This window comes from Magnolia sinica, chromosome 6 (genome assembly GCF_029962835.1).
Source record: "Magnolia sinica isolate HGM2019 chromosome 6, MsV1, whole genome shotgun sequence".
Taxonomy (NCBI): domain Eukaryota; kingdom Viridiplantae; phylum Streptophyta; class Magnoliopsida; order Magnoliales; family Magnoliaceae; genus Magnolia; species Magnolia sinica.
The window spans coordinates 39,871,809-39,889,403 of NC_080578.1; positions in this window are offsets into that span (position 1 = coordinate 39,871,809).

The window sequence follows — 17,595 nt, forward strand, 5'->3', positions numbered from 1 at the left end:
GATTATCTTCTTTATCTTCTTTTGTTAACTATTGAGTGAATGAAATCCCCCAAATCACATGCTTTTATTTCTTGTTCGAAACAAAATGGTGACTCTGTTGGGGACACATATTTACTTAATACTAACTTAAGGATTATACAGAGAGCAATCACTACTGTTTGGCGTCGTTAAGGCGCCAAAATGGCGACTCTTAGCGGGAACCTCCTCCCTTTCATCTCTAAAGTAGAATATAATTTAATTCAAACACTGACTTATGCTGTCTTTCATGATCAAACAGATTAAAAAAAATTACAATCAACCAATGGCAACCATTTAGAAGAAAATAGTCTTCTACTTTACTACAACAGGTTTGTTATCGAATATGCCGATAAACAGGCCGAGTGTCACATAAGAAAAGCAGTGTTAGTCAAGAGCATAGAACCATGAGCAGTTGTTGCAGTCATAACCGCTTCGCCGATACCACAACAAGAAAGAAATGACTGGATCGTTGTCACTCGTAGGAAGACAAGAACTTGGAATGTTACTATTACCGGGACAAGTTCACCATCGAGAAGAGCTAGGGGACCGATAACACGAAATACAGGCAGGAAACACCCTGAACTCGCCCCGCCGACAATTTACCTTGAGCGAACTGTCATCCCCTCAGCGATACACGATTTTCCTACGCTGCCTACTAGAAACTCTGGGTAGACAAGAGAACAGAAAGGTAAGTCGTTACTGACAGGCTCACCAATCTCCATATCGCTAATCTTCATGTTGCCCCGATCAACTGGTTATTCTGGAAATACAAGGAGATCAGACAAGTCTCTTCTTTCAGCAACCCCCATAACGTCAATGCATTCTCATTCGGCCTTGACTACCACTTCATTAGGGAACGGAGAGGCTGCTATTTATATGACTGGGACAAATCAAGGGCCCTCCCTAATTATAAAAGATCACATAGCCAAAATGGAACAGGCACAAAAAACGTTGATGGAAGAATGCAGAAACCTCCAGGAGGCTCTGAGCACTCTTACACATAATGTGGCTCGAATGGCGGTGCCCTCAGTGGCCGATAACGCGAATGAGCAAGAACAGCACCCCAAAGGGTCACAGCTGCCGAGAACTGAATTGTGTGGATCTGCCCCTACTATAAGAGCAATGACTCGGGAAGAAATACGACAAGTCATTGAGGAAGTAGTCAAGTCAGAAAGGGAACGTGAGGGTAAAGGAAGGTTCAGATATCGGACGCCGTATCCAAGAGAGGTGGAAGAGATTCCACTCCCGAATAATTTCAAACACCCTGATTTTCAGAAGTTCAATGGGGATGGATCACTGAAAGAGCATTTAATGCACTTCATCATCAGTATGGAAAATTTCTCCATGGTGCCCCAATATTGCCTTCATCTGTTTGGGTCTTCTCTGATGAGTGAGGCATTCAAATGGTATTCCAGTTTAACACCCAAGTTGATGAGGACATGGGAACAAATGCAAGACGCTTTTGTATCAAACTTCTTTTCATCAGAACGCGATGTCAGTATTACAGAACTAGCTTCAATGTGACAAAGAGATGGAGAGCCGATGGAAATTTTTTTAGACAGATGGAAGACCTTGGGGGCTTCTTGCAGGCAATTTCTAGAAGAGAAAGAACAAGTGAAGATGTGCCTAAATTCTATGGAAGTAGGAATAACATTTGGTCTCACTAGTGCTGACATCAAAACCTTCCGTGACTTGGCTACAAAAACGCACACCTTGGAACTGATGACTAGAAAAATGTTGACGTTCAACTATGAGATAACTAAAAGAGGACCTCAAAAATTGATTACAAATGTGGTCAAGCATGAGAAAAGAAGCCAGGATGCGAGAGAAATAAGGGGCAAGAAAATAGAAAGGAAAGAAGAGTTGAATCGTCCCAGAGGAAGGTTCTATGACAAAAAACTCCTATCGTTGAATTCTCAAAAGGGTTTTGCATTTGAGAAAGAGGACGTGCTCCCCATGATGAACCAGTTGCTGAAGGCAAGCATCGAAAACAAAAGAAAGAGATTTCTGTCATTATCACCGTTTAGTAGGACATCCGACAGAAAATTGTTACACACTGAAATGTATGATACAAAGGATGATAAATAGGGGGGAGATAACAGTTAGAAAAGAGAAAGAAAGAGACAAAAGAGCAACAACAAACGTGCTTACTATGTGAGAAGACTCTCAGGGAAGGACAAAGACGGATAATCAAAAAATAGTGGGCAAAGTTGCAATGATAACCTGTGATCAGGTAAAAAGATAGCCAGTCCACCAAATCTGAAAGGTGGAGAACCAAGAGTAGAAGTAATCAAGAACCACTCCAATGACAATAATAGCAAGAAAGAAAAAGAGAAGTAAACAGGGAAGGTGATTTACGACATCATAAGCCACCTGAAAGGCATACCGGCTTGACTGAGTGTCCATGATGCTCTAAGATTGTCAGAAAACTCCCGACATAGCCTGATTAAAGCTTTATCTGACAATGATAATAGGGAAGTATTGCTGACCAAGATGGAGACCAAGGAACAGGGAGATTGTATGCCAGTTATCTCCATTTCCAATGATGACATAATTTGTGATGGGGAACATAATAGGCCATTGATGATCGTGGGTCATATTCGCGGTAAACAGGTTAAGCGAATAAAGTTCGATAATGGGTCTGCGGTAAACCTATTACCATTAACAATGTTAAATGAATTGGGTTATCAACATTCGAACCTGTGCCCTAGTGGAATGATGATACAGGGCTTTAATCAAGACGGGCAGCGTGCACTTGGTAAGATCACAATAACATTGGAAATAGGAAAGTTAACTACAAATGTTGTCTGCCACGTTATAAATGCAGTGACGACATATAACCTCCTTCTGGGAAGACCATGGATGCATCAATATGGCATCATACATTCCACCTTACACTCGTGCTTCAAATACTGCAAAGACAGGGTGCAATACAAAGTGCTAGCTGATGCAAGGCCATATACAGAAGTTGAAGCCTTCTTCGCATACGCATTTATTACGACGAATTTCCCAATAAATAAGAAAAGAGAAATGGTGAGAATATGGCCCCAAAAAATGTTTATATGGAAATAGTAAAGGAAAAAAGAGATAACCGTTTAGAACAAAAAAGACGAGAAAGAAGTTCTATTTTGTACCAAAGCATCTGCGACAGTCGGGACAACCACTGTTAATATTATTGTCACCGAAACAGTTGAAGATTCTATAGTCTAATTACACAATGCCGCTCTTGTATGATAAAAGGAGTAAACCGTTCCCTCTCATCCCGAAAAGATTTCACGTCAAGCTTAGTGCAAAATACCCAAAGCCAATTGAATTCTACGTCCCCTCAGAAGTAAAGATAGAAGAAACAGTCGACAGTGACATAAGGCATAGAAAATTAACATTCGAAGATCTTGAGAGATATACTCCGGCAAGTAGGAAAATCATGAAAAATATGGGCTTTGATTACGAAGAACTAGTTGGCTAAAACTATGAAAAAGGAATTCAGATTCCGATCAGAGTTAATCAGAAAAAGTGAGAAAAGTTTCGAGGACTGGGGGCAAAAGCTTTAATAAACACTTTCACACTTAACCAGGCAGAAGAAATAGACTCTGAAATGGTCAGAAATCCTGAAATAGTGCTGAAGCAGATGGAAGATGGGGGGCAACTGACAATTAATAGTTTGTGGGAAATAAATTTGGAAACGGAAGAAGCCGCGGAATACATTCTTAAGTGTCAGTCTGACAGAAGAAGAAATTGATCGGAATATCAAGCTTCTGAAAGAGAACAACGATGTCTTCAACCGGACATATGAAGAAATGCCAGGCCTAGATAAGAGACTGATCAAACAAGCATAGAGGCGATTTCATCTGGACCTAGTCCCTCAGATAGAAGAAGAAATAAGCAAGCTAATAAAAGTCAGGTTCATCAGAGAAGTCAAATATCCTAAATGGATATCGAATGTCGTCCCAGTAAAGAAGAAAAATGGACAGATCAGGGTTTGTGTCAACTTTAGAGATGTAAATGAAGCTTGCCCAAAAGACGATTTTCCATTGCCAATTACTGAGATGTTAATTGAGAGTACGATGCAATATGTAGTCATGTCCTTCATGGACAGCTATGCCGGTTATAATTAAATAAGAATGGCCCCCGAAGACGAAGACGCAACAACTTTCAGAACTTCCTTGGGGATATATTGCAATAAAGTTATGTCGTTCAATCTAAAAATACAGGCACACCATATCAGAGGGCGATGTAGAACATATTTCAAGACATGATGCACAAACATATTGAGTGCTACATGGATGATCTAGTGGTTAGATTAAACCACCACGACGAGCACCACAAGCATCTGGCTTCGGTATTCCGTAGACTCAGAAAGAAACAGTTAAAGATGAACTCAGCCAAATGTGCATTTGGAGTATCATCAGGGAAATTCCTCGGTTTTGTTGTAAGGCACAGGGGAATCGAAATTGATTTAGAGAAAGTTAAGGCTATTTAAGATATGCCGCCCTCGAAAACATTGAAGGAATTGAAAAGCTTGTAAGGGAAATTAGCATATATTCACTACTTCATCTCAAATCTGGTAGGAAGATGCCAGCCATTTTCTCAGTTAATGAAGAAAGGAACAGAATTTATATGGGACAAGTCTTGCCAGAATGCCTTTGACTCGATTAAAGAATTGTTGAAGCAACCTCCAGTGCTAACAGCTCTGGTAAACCTCTTATCCTATATATATCAGCGGCCAAAAATTCAATAGGGGCTTTGTTGGCACAAGTGGATGAAAGCGAGAAGGAGGCAACACTCTATTATCTAAGTCGAGCTTTAATAGGTGCAGAATGAAATTATACGCCGATTGAAAAAGTATGTTAGACATTGATATTCATGGTTCAGAAGATAAAGACATTATTGTCTATCCCATGACATAATCCTGATATCTCGAGTAGATCCCATCAAGTTTTTAATGACAAGGTCGATGTTATCAAGAAGATTTGCAAAGTGGATGTTGTTGCTATCAGCATACATGATTACGTATGAGTTAGCGAAAGCAGTAAAGGGGCAGGCAGTGGTAGACTTTTTGGCGGCTCACTCGGTTACAGATAATGAAGTCATTCTTGATGAATTTCCAGACGAGCAAGTCATGATGATCGAATCGCTAAAATTCATGGCAAATGTTTTCTGATGGTGCATTTTGAGCGACAGGAGTAGGGCCGGAGTGTTATTTATCACCCCCTAAAGCAAGTTATTACCTTATTCTTTCACGTTGGGTACCGCATGCATGAATATTGAAGCTAAGTATAACGCCCTCATCATTGGAATGGAGTAGCCAATGAATTGAAGATAAAGACACTGCGAATTTATGAGGATTCTGAAAAGGCCGAGCCATATGTCATAGAGGGGGGGGGGGGGGTGAATAGGACTATGCCAAATTAAAAAATAATAGTGGAATTCAAATAAATTAAATACAGATAGCAATAAACAATCCCACAATGTTGAAATTAAAGACAACCTCAAATGTACGAGTATTGAGAGGTTGATACAGATGTTGTTCTAAGGACAACCTTACACCATAAAACCAAGGGTTTATGGCAGAACAACTTTACTAGAACGGTTCGTGTATCAAAAACTCAAACTAAAACAGAGGAATAAAGAAATAAATAGCAAGGAATGAAATCTACGTTATTACAACATTCTTCACACTTGCATAAAAGAAATTACAACATTCTCCACAATGAAAAAAGAAAAATTACAATCATCCACAAAAAGAAATAAACATTCAAACCACAAGACCATAAATTATAGTGGTTCGCTTGTATGTACACCAATTGTTTAGAAAAATAGCCACACAACTAATCCACTCCTAATATCCTCACACAGTGGATATTAGCGTTCACTATGAAAATAGGTTTTTCCAAGTTCTCCTAAAACCCTCACAATTGTGTCTTTCAAGTGGGCTTATACAATTCAAAAACCCCATACTCTGAGTTTTCTGGATCACCTCAAACAAACCAAAATAGAGAGATTTTTCTAGCTCAATCTCAATGAAACCAAAATACATAAATTTACAATAATGTAAAATACCTGGATATTCTCTTTTTCACGAAGCCCAGAAGAATGAAATCGGAGTAGAATTTCAATGTAGAAGTTCAATGTCCACACTCACTTGTCAAATGGTTCTAGGTTCTAAATTGATTTTAAATTAAATCAAGTTGGGCTAGCTCTATTTGATTTTGATTCCAAGAAAAGGGCAAGACTCAATCCCTTCTTCAAATGTGATTGGAATAAAGAATAAAAAATCAAATATAATAAAGTTAAATTAAGAGAATATTAAATAAGCACAATATAGCTTAAAAAGATCACTAACTTTTCTCTCAGAGTGGCATATAGATTTATCTTGAATTGAATGAAAAACTCTGAAATTCGTGCTCTATTTATAGGTGAAGAAATTGCGTTCATGACTGGTCTTGAGGACACCATGACTGGTCGTAGGACCAACAGATTTTTGAAATTTTGAGCGCGATATGATAAAGTCGTTCCATGACTGGTTGTAGGCCCTGCACGATCGGTCGAGGGACCCCCCACGACTAGTTGTGACCTGTCCATGACTGGTTGTGTGGAACCAGATTTAGTTGCTAGACTTTGAGTCGAGGCTGCAGGACTGGTCGAGAACGAGTTGAGCACTGTTCACACGACCAGTCGAGCAGTCTCTCGGACTGGTTGAGGCTTAACAAAAAATTATAAAATTTTGCAACAAACTTAGGACCGGTCGAGGAATTTCTTGGACTGGTTGAGCCAGTGCTAGGACTAGTTGAGCATAGTCTAAGACTAGTCGAGAAACAGTCTATTCACTTATAAAATGAGCCAATTGAATTATGTATTCAAAATGACCTACCCTATGGTCAATCTAAGGTCATTCATACCTTAAACATGATGTATGAACATTGAAACTTCTTTTCCTTCGGTTGATAGTTGTTCTTTGAAGCTCACGAAGCTTGAGATCTTGTCAAATGATGAAGCTTAAACTTGAGTCTCTTGAAGCTTGAGATTGACTAACGTTGTAGCTTGAACTTGAGTATCAAAATATAGGAACGTTGTCTTGACTAGTACAAAGCTTTAAAAATCTTAAACTCTTGAAGCTTGAAAGTTTGAATGCATAATTGATGTTGAACTCGAATATGACCATGTAAACTTACATTAAAGATCTTTGTTCTTCAGTGATGCACAGTCTTTATTATGTAGATGAGCTACATAAGACAGAGATTCCAAGAGAGGTTTTGGCACTAAAAAATTTGACAATTATAGGATCTAGAAGCCATAACACTTACAATCTCCCCTTTTGTCAAATTTGTGACAAAACACACTCCACAATAACATAAACATTATATGTATAAAGAATCATGCACCAGTTATCAATATAAACCAGTCAACCTGGTTAAAGAATCATGCACCAGTTATAAACAGGACAAAGCATTAATTCGCATCAATTCCTCCAACAATATTCCCCCTTACTTAACTCCCCTTCACTAAAATAGAATCATTCACAATCCATAATCCACATCCATATACAATCCACATGCCATATACCAATATACCATAGTCACCATATATTAAGCATGCCAAAATTCTCCCCCTTTTTGTCACAATATGACATAGGAAGGAATAAAAAAGAAGAAGTGGAATTATATAATGAAGGAATAATAAGAAGAGTATTGAGGAATAAATGATCAAGATAGTAACCATGTAAGTCGTATTCAAACATAATACACCAAGTTCAACCAAGTTAAGTCAAGTATAACCACACAAGACAAAAGAAATCAAAGTACCATGAAAGTTATTACACACCAAGATTAGAAAATACTAATCAGATCCTGAAGAGGAGGCAGGAATAGATGGATCAATCTGATGTAAACCCTTATTAATGTGCCTCATATATTTATGCATATAAGAAAATTGTGAATCCTGGGTTACACGTATCTGAGCCACCTGTTCCTCAAGAGAATTCAACCTCTTAACAAAATCAGAAGGCTGATAATTAGGGTCAGCCTCGGAATCTGATCCGATCTCATCAAAGATATCGTCCATGTTAATGTCTTCTGGAGGTAAATTGCATTCTTCTTCATTTATAGCTTCAGCTCCACCAACACTCACATTGACTTGACCATCAGCCAGCCTCAAATTCATTTTGTTTATATTTGAGTTATTGAAGATTAGGTGTTAAAAGGGAGACTCTCCAACAGGCATAGCCACTAATATATGGGTGGCCAACACAGTTATAAGATATGCAAAAGGGATATCACTGTGTCCAGGATAAAGACAGAATTGTCTGATGGAATGATAGATTAAAGAAGGAAGACATACATTGGTACCGAAAATGATGGAATACAGAATCTGAACCATGAAAGAGGTGAGTTCGGTTTTGTTATCAGAACGTGGATAAAGATTTGAAATAAATATCCTGTGAAGGACCTTGTATTTGGGTAACAAATACTTTGAAGCAAGTGCATTCTCATTTTGACTCCATTGCGCATCTATATTGCACAATGCTCTAGTAAGCATACGTTTTTCTGATTCAGATGGTTTAGCTACTAGAGTGCTAATTGGAATACCTTTATCATTGACAGGTATGTTCATTAGGCTAGAAATCAGATGTCGGTCTACTTTAAATGGACCTTCTCTAGTTGCTATAATAAAAGTTAAATTTTTAGTTGAAAAATCAGAAATACATGTGTACATAGCTTGCGCAATAGACCGGTATGCCGACCCACCCCAATGTAGAATGTTAGCCCATCATACAGATTGGAGAAGAGGAAGGATTTCAAATGGAGCAAGATGTTCAACATGAACAGGTCATTCAACTATAACATTACGCAACCTTAAATCCTGCACATAAGAGGGATCATCTTTAGGTGATCAAAGGTGGCACCTTGTGATAGGTGTCGATCTAGATGTTGAAGGACCACGAGAAATTTTCTTTTTGCCTCTACCTTCCATTTGCAACTAGGAAATCAAAGAATCAATATGTTGCAAAAAGAAGTAGAGTGGGTTTTCTTAAAATCAAATTTTGGAGAAGAAAACTCCAAAAACCTTAATGAAACAAGAAATAAATCACTTCAAAGATGAAAAAGAAGTGATATGAACTTGAATCTATAAGGAAAATGAAAATAAAGTACTAACCTTGAAGAACAATGGAGATAGGTTTGATCAGTCATGCTAGGACCTGTTGGAGAAGAAACTCAAATGAAGAAAAAAGGGCTTTTTCTCCAAATAAAGCATCAGCCCGCGCTCCATGACTGGTCAAGTACATGCTCGACTAGTCGTGTCACGACTGGTCGAGTATGTACTCGACTGGTCATGCACAGCCAAAATTGTGCATTTTTCATGAAAATTTGAAATTTAAACATTCAAACTAATATATATACACATTATGATACATAAATGCGTGAATAACCAATTCAAATTGCACATACCAAGATCAAATTTCTATTTAGAAAACCTACTTTTGTCGAGTGGTTTCATGAAAATGTCAACAAGTTGAGTCTCAGAAGGAATGTATTCCAAAGTAATTGTCTTTTCTTCTACTAAATCATGAATGAAGTGATATCTAATGTCAATGTGCTTAGTTCATGAATGCTGGATTAGATTTTCAGATATGGTAATTGCACTGGCATTATCACAATATAAAACCATAGTCCTATGCAATTCCGTAACCGCTTAACATTCTTTTCATCCATATAAGCTGAGTGCATGCATTACTTGTTGCAATGTTTTCAGCCTCAGCGGTAGAGAGTACAGAACTTTGTTTTTTACTCTATCAAGAAACTAAATAGTTCTCAACATAGAAACAACCACCACTGGTTGATTTCCCATCATCAACGTTACCAGCCCAATCAGCATCAGTGTAACCAGCTAATTGAACACTAGTATCTTCTAGATACCAAAGACCCAGATTAGTTGAACTTGCGTCATATCGCATAATCTGCTTAACAGCAGTTAAATGTGACTCTTTAGGTTCGGATTGATATCTAATGCAAATCCCTACGCTAAATGCAATATCAGGTCGACTCGCAGTTAAATACAACAAACTGCCTATCATACTACGATATAATTTAGGATCTACTTTCTTACCTATAGAGTCCTTTGAGAGTTTTAGAGTCGTACTCATAGGAGTATTAAAAATTTTTCCATTCTCAAATCTGAACTTTTTAACTAAGTTCAAAGCATATTTGGTTTGAGAAATAAAGAAACCATCAGGTTGCTGTTTGACTTGCAACCCTAGGAAATAATTCAATTCCCCAACCATGCTCATTTCGAACTTAGATTTCATAAGATTTGCAAACTCAATAGTCTTGTTAGCACAGGTAGATCCATAAATAATATCATCAACATAATTTTGCACTATTAAAATGTGATCATTATGTTTCTTTACAAATAATGCCTTATCAACACTTCCCATTATAAAGTTGTGACTTAGTAGAAACTTAGTCAACTTTTCGTACCATGCCCTGAGAGCTTGTTTTAAACCGTAGAGAGCCTTTTTTTAGGTGGTATATATGATTACCATTCTTAGGGTCTTCAAAACCCATTGGTTTTTCAACATACACTTCTTCATGCAAATCACCATTTAAAAAAGTACTCTTTACATCCATTTGGTATATTTTGAACTTTCTAAAGAAAGTAATGGATATAAATAGTCTAATTGATTCAAGATGAGCTATTGGGGTAAAGGTTTCATCATAATCGATGCCTTCAATTTGAGTGTACCCTTATACAACCAGTCTAGTCTTGTTTTGAATTATATTACCAAGTTCATCAGACTTATTTTTGAAAATCCACTTAGTTCCGATAATATGTTTATCTTTTGGTCTAGGAACTAAGTACCAAACATCATTTCTAACAAATTGATTAAGCTCTTTATACATCGCAACTATCCAGTTTTCGTCAGTAAGTGCTTCTTTTACGTTAACCGGTCCTATCTGGGATGTAAAGCACACGTAGTTATACACATCTTCTAGCTGTCTACAAGTGCGTATACCAGTGAGAGGGTTTTCAAGAATTTCATTAGTTGGATGGTCTTTAACAGTTCTCAATTCAGAGTTGTTTTGACTTGATGAAGAATTTGGTTTATCAATTAGAAGTACTTCATCATTATCTGAACTTGAGATAGGTGTATTCAAGTGATCATTAATAACCATATTAATGGATTCTTGAATTACACTAATTTTATAATTAAGAACCCGAAATGCTCGACTATTCAGAGCATACCTTAAAAATATCCCTTCATCACTTTTGACGTCAAACTTGCCTAGATTTTCTCGGTCATGTAAAATGTAGCACTTGCTATGAAAAACTTGAAAGTATTTGACAGTAGGCTTCTTATCAAATCACATTTCATAAGCAGTTTTACCATTTAATTTCCTAGTATAAACGCATTTAATTATATAACATGCAGTATTTATGGCTTCAGTGCAAAGATTTTTAGGAAGCTTCATATTGTTTAATATTACATTTGCTATTTCTTGAAGCACTCTATTTCTTCTTTCTACTATATCATTTTGTTATGGTGTTTTGGGCATAGAGAATTCATGTGATATTCCCTGATCACTGCAAAACTTCTCAAAAATAGTTATTATCCAATTCTGATCCATGATCGTTACGGATCTTACAGACTTGAGTCTCTTTTTCAGTTTGGATACATATAAGTACCCTTTTAACTTCATTGAGAGTTTATGATTTGTCTCTTAAGAAGACTACCGAAGTATATCTGGTAAAGTCATTAATGATTACCAGAATATACTTTTTACCACCTCGACTCTCCGTTCTAGTTGGTCTAATAAGATCCATATGGAGGAGTTCGAGCGGTTTAGATGTGGCATTGGAGTCCACTTTTTTATGAAGCTACTAGTTTGCTTGCCAATCCGGCATTCACCACATATTTTATCTATTTTTTTTATTTTGGATAAGCCACTTACTAACTCTCTTTTGCTCAATCTATACAAGTTGCGGTAGTGTACATGTCCAAGGCGTTTATGCCATAACTCGGTCTCATTGGTACGGACCATGTAACACGATAAATTAGATGAGCTAAAGTCACTTACAATATACCAGTTTTCAGAAGTTCCGCGACCAGTTAATATTATAGAACCATTTTTATTTAAAATTTCACACCCTATGTTAGAAAATTTTACGCTATGATTTTATCGCATATTTGAGAAATGCTTAATAAGTTGTGTTTTAAATCTTTTACATATAAAATATTCTCAAATAAAGGGAGGTTAGAAAGTTGAACTATACCTTGGCCAATAATCCTGTAGTTGCTACCATCACCAAATGTGACTGAACCACCAGTCATGTCTTTAAGATTGGTGAACAAACCTTTGTCACCAGTCATGTGCCTGGAGCATCCACTGTCTAGGTACCACTTTGAATGGCTTGAAGCTTTGAAAGCCGTGTGAGCAACCAAGCAAGTAACTTTAGGAACCCATTTCATTACAATTTTGGATTTAGGAGTATAGTTGGTCTTCTTGTGTTTGTAGTTGATATAAGACCGACCCTTTGAGTTAGATTTTAAGAGCACCTTAAGTAAATCAATAATTTTCTCAGCTAAAGGATTACGATTCTAATTTTTATAACTGATATGGTTGCTTTTAGGTTTTAAGGATTGAAAAGTTTTAGCATTTTTAGAATAATTTTGATTTGAACTTTTCCCTTTTGAGTTTGAAGACTCTCCTTTCACAAATTTAGGAGGAGTATTCTTATGTTTGGGAGGAATATTTTTATCGTAGCCCAAACCAGATCGGTCCTCACATTTTCTGGATCTGAATAATTGTTTTTTTAACTTAGAATGACCTTGGGCATACCTCTATGTATCCTTTAAACTTAGAATCACCTTGGGCATATCTCCATACATAACTTAATTTTTCATTTTTAGATTTCAGATTTTCAATAAGGGAGGTTTTGAAATCTAAATCGCATTTAATTTTTCAAAAGAATCTGAAATGTGGAATTTTTCTAAAACAAGAGTATCAAACGAATCGCATTTAGTTTCAAAAACTTTTCTTTCTGAAGTTTTAGTTTTACTGCAATTTTACAACTCTCCTTATAAAGGGCATTATACGCATCTTGAAGATCTTCTTCATTTTCATGATCACTTTTCAGATTTTCTTCACTAGTCATATCATCATGATTTTAAAAAATGAACTTGGCTAGAGTCATAGGGCTTTAACTTCATTACCCGACTTGGTTTCAAAATCTTCTGATTTAGAAGAGGCTTTAGTGCCAGAAGATTCATCCCAAGTAGCCAACATACCTTTCTTTTTAGGATACTTGTTCGCTAAATGCTCATATTCATGACAGTTGTAACATTGACTATCTTTTAAAGATTTACAAGTTTTAGATTTAGATCTTTTCTTATTATTAGATTTTTTAAAATCAACCCGCTTTTTTACTTTTAAAGATCTTATAAAATTTTTTAGCTAAAAGGGCCATATCATCTTTAGAATTTTCTAAATCAGAATTAATATTTTTTTAAGAAATACATTTAGAAGATTTAAGGGCGATGGATTTACCTTTAGGAGCTTTAAAGTTTAATTCATAGGTTTGTAAGAACCCAAGTAATTCTTCTACCCTCATATTATCCGTATCACAAAGTTTCTGGATCGCAGTCACCTTTGAATAGAACCATGCAGGTTGTGAGCGTAGTATCTTTGCACAGAATTTACTTTCTGAGATTTTATCACCAAGACCTCACATATAGTTTATAATGTCATTTAATCTTATATAGAAGTCCATGAAGGTTTCATTTTCTTCCATACGTATTTCCTCAAATTTGGTTGTGAGGATTTGAACTTTAGATTTCATGACAATTGTTGTTTCCTCGTGTGTCATTTCTAAAATGTCCCAAGCTTGCTTTGCAGTATCATAGGATATAATTCTTTTGAATTCATCTAGTGATAGTGCCCAAGTTATGACATTTAAAGCCTTTGCATTGGTACTACTCTCATTTTTCTTAAGTGTGGTCCAAGTAAAATAAGGTGTGATTTTCATAGGCTTAGATCCATCGATGCTAGTTACTTAGTGGTAGGAGGAGTCCATTCAGTCACTGTGGCTTGCCACATGCTCTCATCCATGGATTTTAGGAAAATCCTCATTCTGGCTTTCCAATAGGCATAATTGGAGCCATCAAATGGTGGAAGCCTAGTGACTGAAAGGCTATCAAAATTTAACATCTCAAATAGCTTAGATCGATTAGCTCAGGAAATAAATGTAATAAGAATAAATAAAAGCAAGCTATTAGGCTCTAATACCACTTGAAAAGGCTGAGCTATATGTCTTGGGGGGGGGGGGGGGGGTGTAAATAGGACTATGCCAAATAAACAAATAACAGCGGAATTCAAATAAATTAAATACAGATAGCAATAGATAATCCCACAATGTTGAAATTAAAGATAACCTCAAATGTACGAGTATTGAGAGGTTGAAATAGATGTTGTTCTGAGGACAACCTTACACCATAAAAACCAAGGGTTTATGGTAGGACAACCTTACTATAACGGTTTGTGTATCAAAAACTCAAACTGAAACAGAGGAATAAAGAAATAAATAGTAAGGAAGGAAATCTATGCTATTACAACATTCTCTACACTTACATAAAAGAAATTACAACATTCTCCACCATGCAAAAAGGGAAATTACAATCATCCACAAAAAAGAAATAAACATTCAATCCACAAGACTAGAAATTATAGTGGTTCCCTTGTGTATACACCAACTGTTTAGAAAAACAACCAACATACTCCACTCCTAATATCCTCACACATTATATATTATTGCTGACTATGAAAATAGGTTTTTTCAGGTTCTCCTATAACCCTCACAATTGTGTCTTTCAAGTGGGCTTACACAATTCAAAAACCCCACACGTTGAGTTTTCTGGATCACCTCAGACAAACCAAAACAGAGAGATTTTTCTGACTCGATCTCAATGAAACCAAAATACATAAATTTATAATAATATAAAATACCTAGATATTCTCTTTTTGACGAAGCCCAGAAGAACCAAATCAGAGTAGAATTTCAACGTAGAAGTTCAATGTCCGCACTCACTTATCAAATGGTTCTAGGTTCTAAATTGATTTTAAATTAAATCAAGTTGGGCTAGCTCTATTTGATTTTGATTCTAATAAAAGGGTAAGACTCAATCCCTTCTTCAAATGTGATTGGAATAAAGAATACAAAATTAAATATAATAAATCTAAATTAAGAGAATATTAAATGAGCATAATATAGCTTAAAAAGATCACTAACTATCTCTCAGAGTGGCGTATTGATTTATATTGAATTGAATGAAAACTCTTAAATTTGTGCTCTATTTATAGGTGAAGAAATCACGTTCACAACTGGTCTTGAGGACACCACGACTGGTTGTAGGACCAACAGATTTTTGAAATTTTGAGTGCGATAAGATAAAGTCGTTCTATGACTGGTCATAGGCCCTCCATGACCGGTTGAGGGACCCCTACGACTGGTCGTGACCTATCCACAACTGGTCATGTGGAAACAGATTTAGTTGTTGGACTTTGAATTGAGACTGCAGGGCTGGTCAAGAACGAGTCGAGCACTGTTCACACGACTAGTCAAGCAGTCTCCAGGACTGGTCGAGGCTTAATAAAAATTTCTGAAAATTTACAACAAACTTAGGACTGGTCAGGAAATTTCTTGGACTGGTCAAGCCAGTGCTAGGACTAGTCGAACAGAGTCCAAGACTAGTCAAGAAACTGTCTATTCACTTATAAAATGAGCCAATTGAATTATGTATTTAAAATGACCTACCTTACGGTTAATCTAGGGTCATTCATACCTTAAACATGATGTATGAACATTGAAACTTCTTTTCCTTCAGTTGATAGTCGTTCTTTGAAGTTCGTGAAGCTTAAGATCTTGTTAAAGGATGAAGCTTGAACTTGAGTCACTTGAAGTTTGAGATTGACTAACGTTGTAGCTTGAACTTGAGTATCAAAATCTAAGAACGTTGTCTTGACTTGTACAAAGCTTTGAAAATCTTGAACTCTTAAAGCTTGAAAGTTTGAATGCACAATTGATGTTGAACTCGAATATGACCATGTACACTTACATTAAAGATCTTTGTTTTTGAGTGATGCACAGTCTTCATTATGTAGATGAGCTACACAAGACAGAGATTCCAAGAGAGGTTTTGGCACTACAAAATTTGACAATTATAGGAGCTAGAAGCCATAATGCTTACAGATTCCAAGCTGGTTATAAGTCAGTTGACGACTGAGTTTGAAACAAGAAAACAAGAGCTTCTGCCATACTGTCAAAAAGTGCAACATTTATTAGAATACCTACACGTTGAGATTAAGCATGTACCATGGTGCAAGAATGCAAAGGCAGATGCTTTGGCTAGTTTAGCAGCGGCGCTATCTTGCCTAGATCGAAGCCCCCTTTAGGTGACAATGAAGAAAGAAGATTTTTACCCTCAGCAGAAATCATCAGTGAAGCCATTGAAACACTCCCCATATCGTCTCTAGAGGTGACAACAGACAATTGGCATCGGCCTTTTGTTAATTATATCAAGTATGATATCCTGCTAGAAGATCAAGTGTTGAAATTACAAATTAAACAGAGACCAAAAAGATTTGTTATGTGTAATGGACGTTATACAAAAGATCTTACAATGAAATATTGCTACGATGTCTGGATGAGGAGGAAGCAGGTCAAGTATTACGAGAGGCTCATTCGGGGGAATGTGGGGCACAGCAGGTTTGGTGAAATTTATTCCCTCGAGTGCATGGAATGGGATATTATTGGCCTATAATGTTTAAAGACGTTATAGATTATGCGAAGCGATGTCATGAATGTCAAATTCATGGGGATATTATACATATAACCCCTGAAGATCTTCATCAGATGGTTACTTCCTGGCCTTTCGCCGCATGGGACTCGATGTTATTGGCCTCATAAATCCACTGCCGTTAAAAGGAAAATAATACATATTGGCAGCAATGGACTATTTCTCCAAGTGGACCAAAGCAATTGCATTTCAAAGTGTTAAAGAGAAGGACATCGTTAATTTCATCCGACACACAATAATTTATCATCATGGTGTCCTGAAGAAAATCATCACTGACAATGGAACTCCTTTCAAGAATAGGGGCATGGGGAAGCTATGTCTCAAATTCAATATTCATCATTCATTCTCAACACCCTACTATCCACCGGCCAATGGATTAGCAGAAGTATTTAACAAGCTGATTGTGAAAATATTGAAAAAGACAGTGACCAGGAATAAGCGTGATTGGGATGAAAGGTTGCAAGAAGCTTTATGGGCCTATAGGGCCACTCATCGTACGGTAACACAAGCTACCCCATATTCACTGGTTTATAATGTAGAAGCTATCGTGTCAATTGAGATGCAAGGTGCCTCACTCAGAATAGCAGTGCACCAATCAATTACTGACGATGAGAATGCTAGAGTAAGACTGACAGAACTAGATCTACTTGATGAAAAATGACTAGTGGCTCAGCAACGATTGTAGTTGTATCAGGCCAGGATTTTCGCTGCCTTTGACAAAAAAGTAA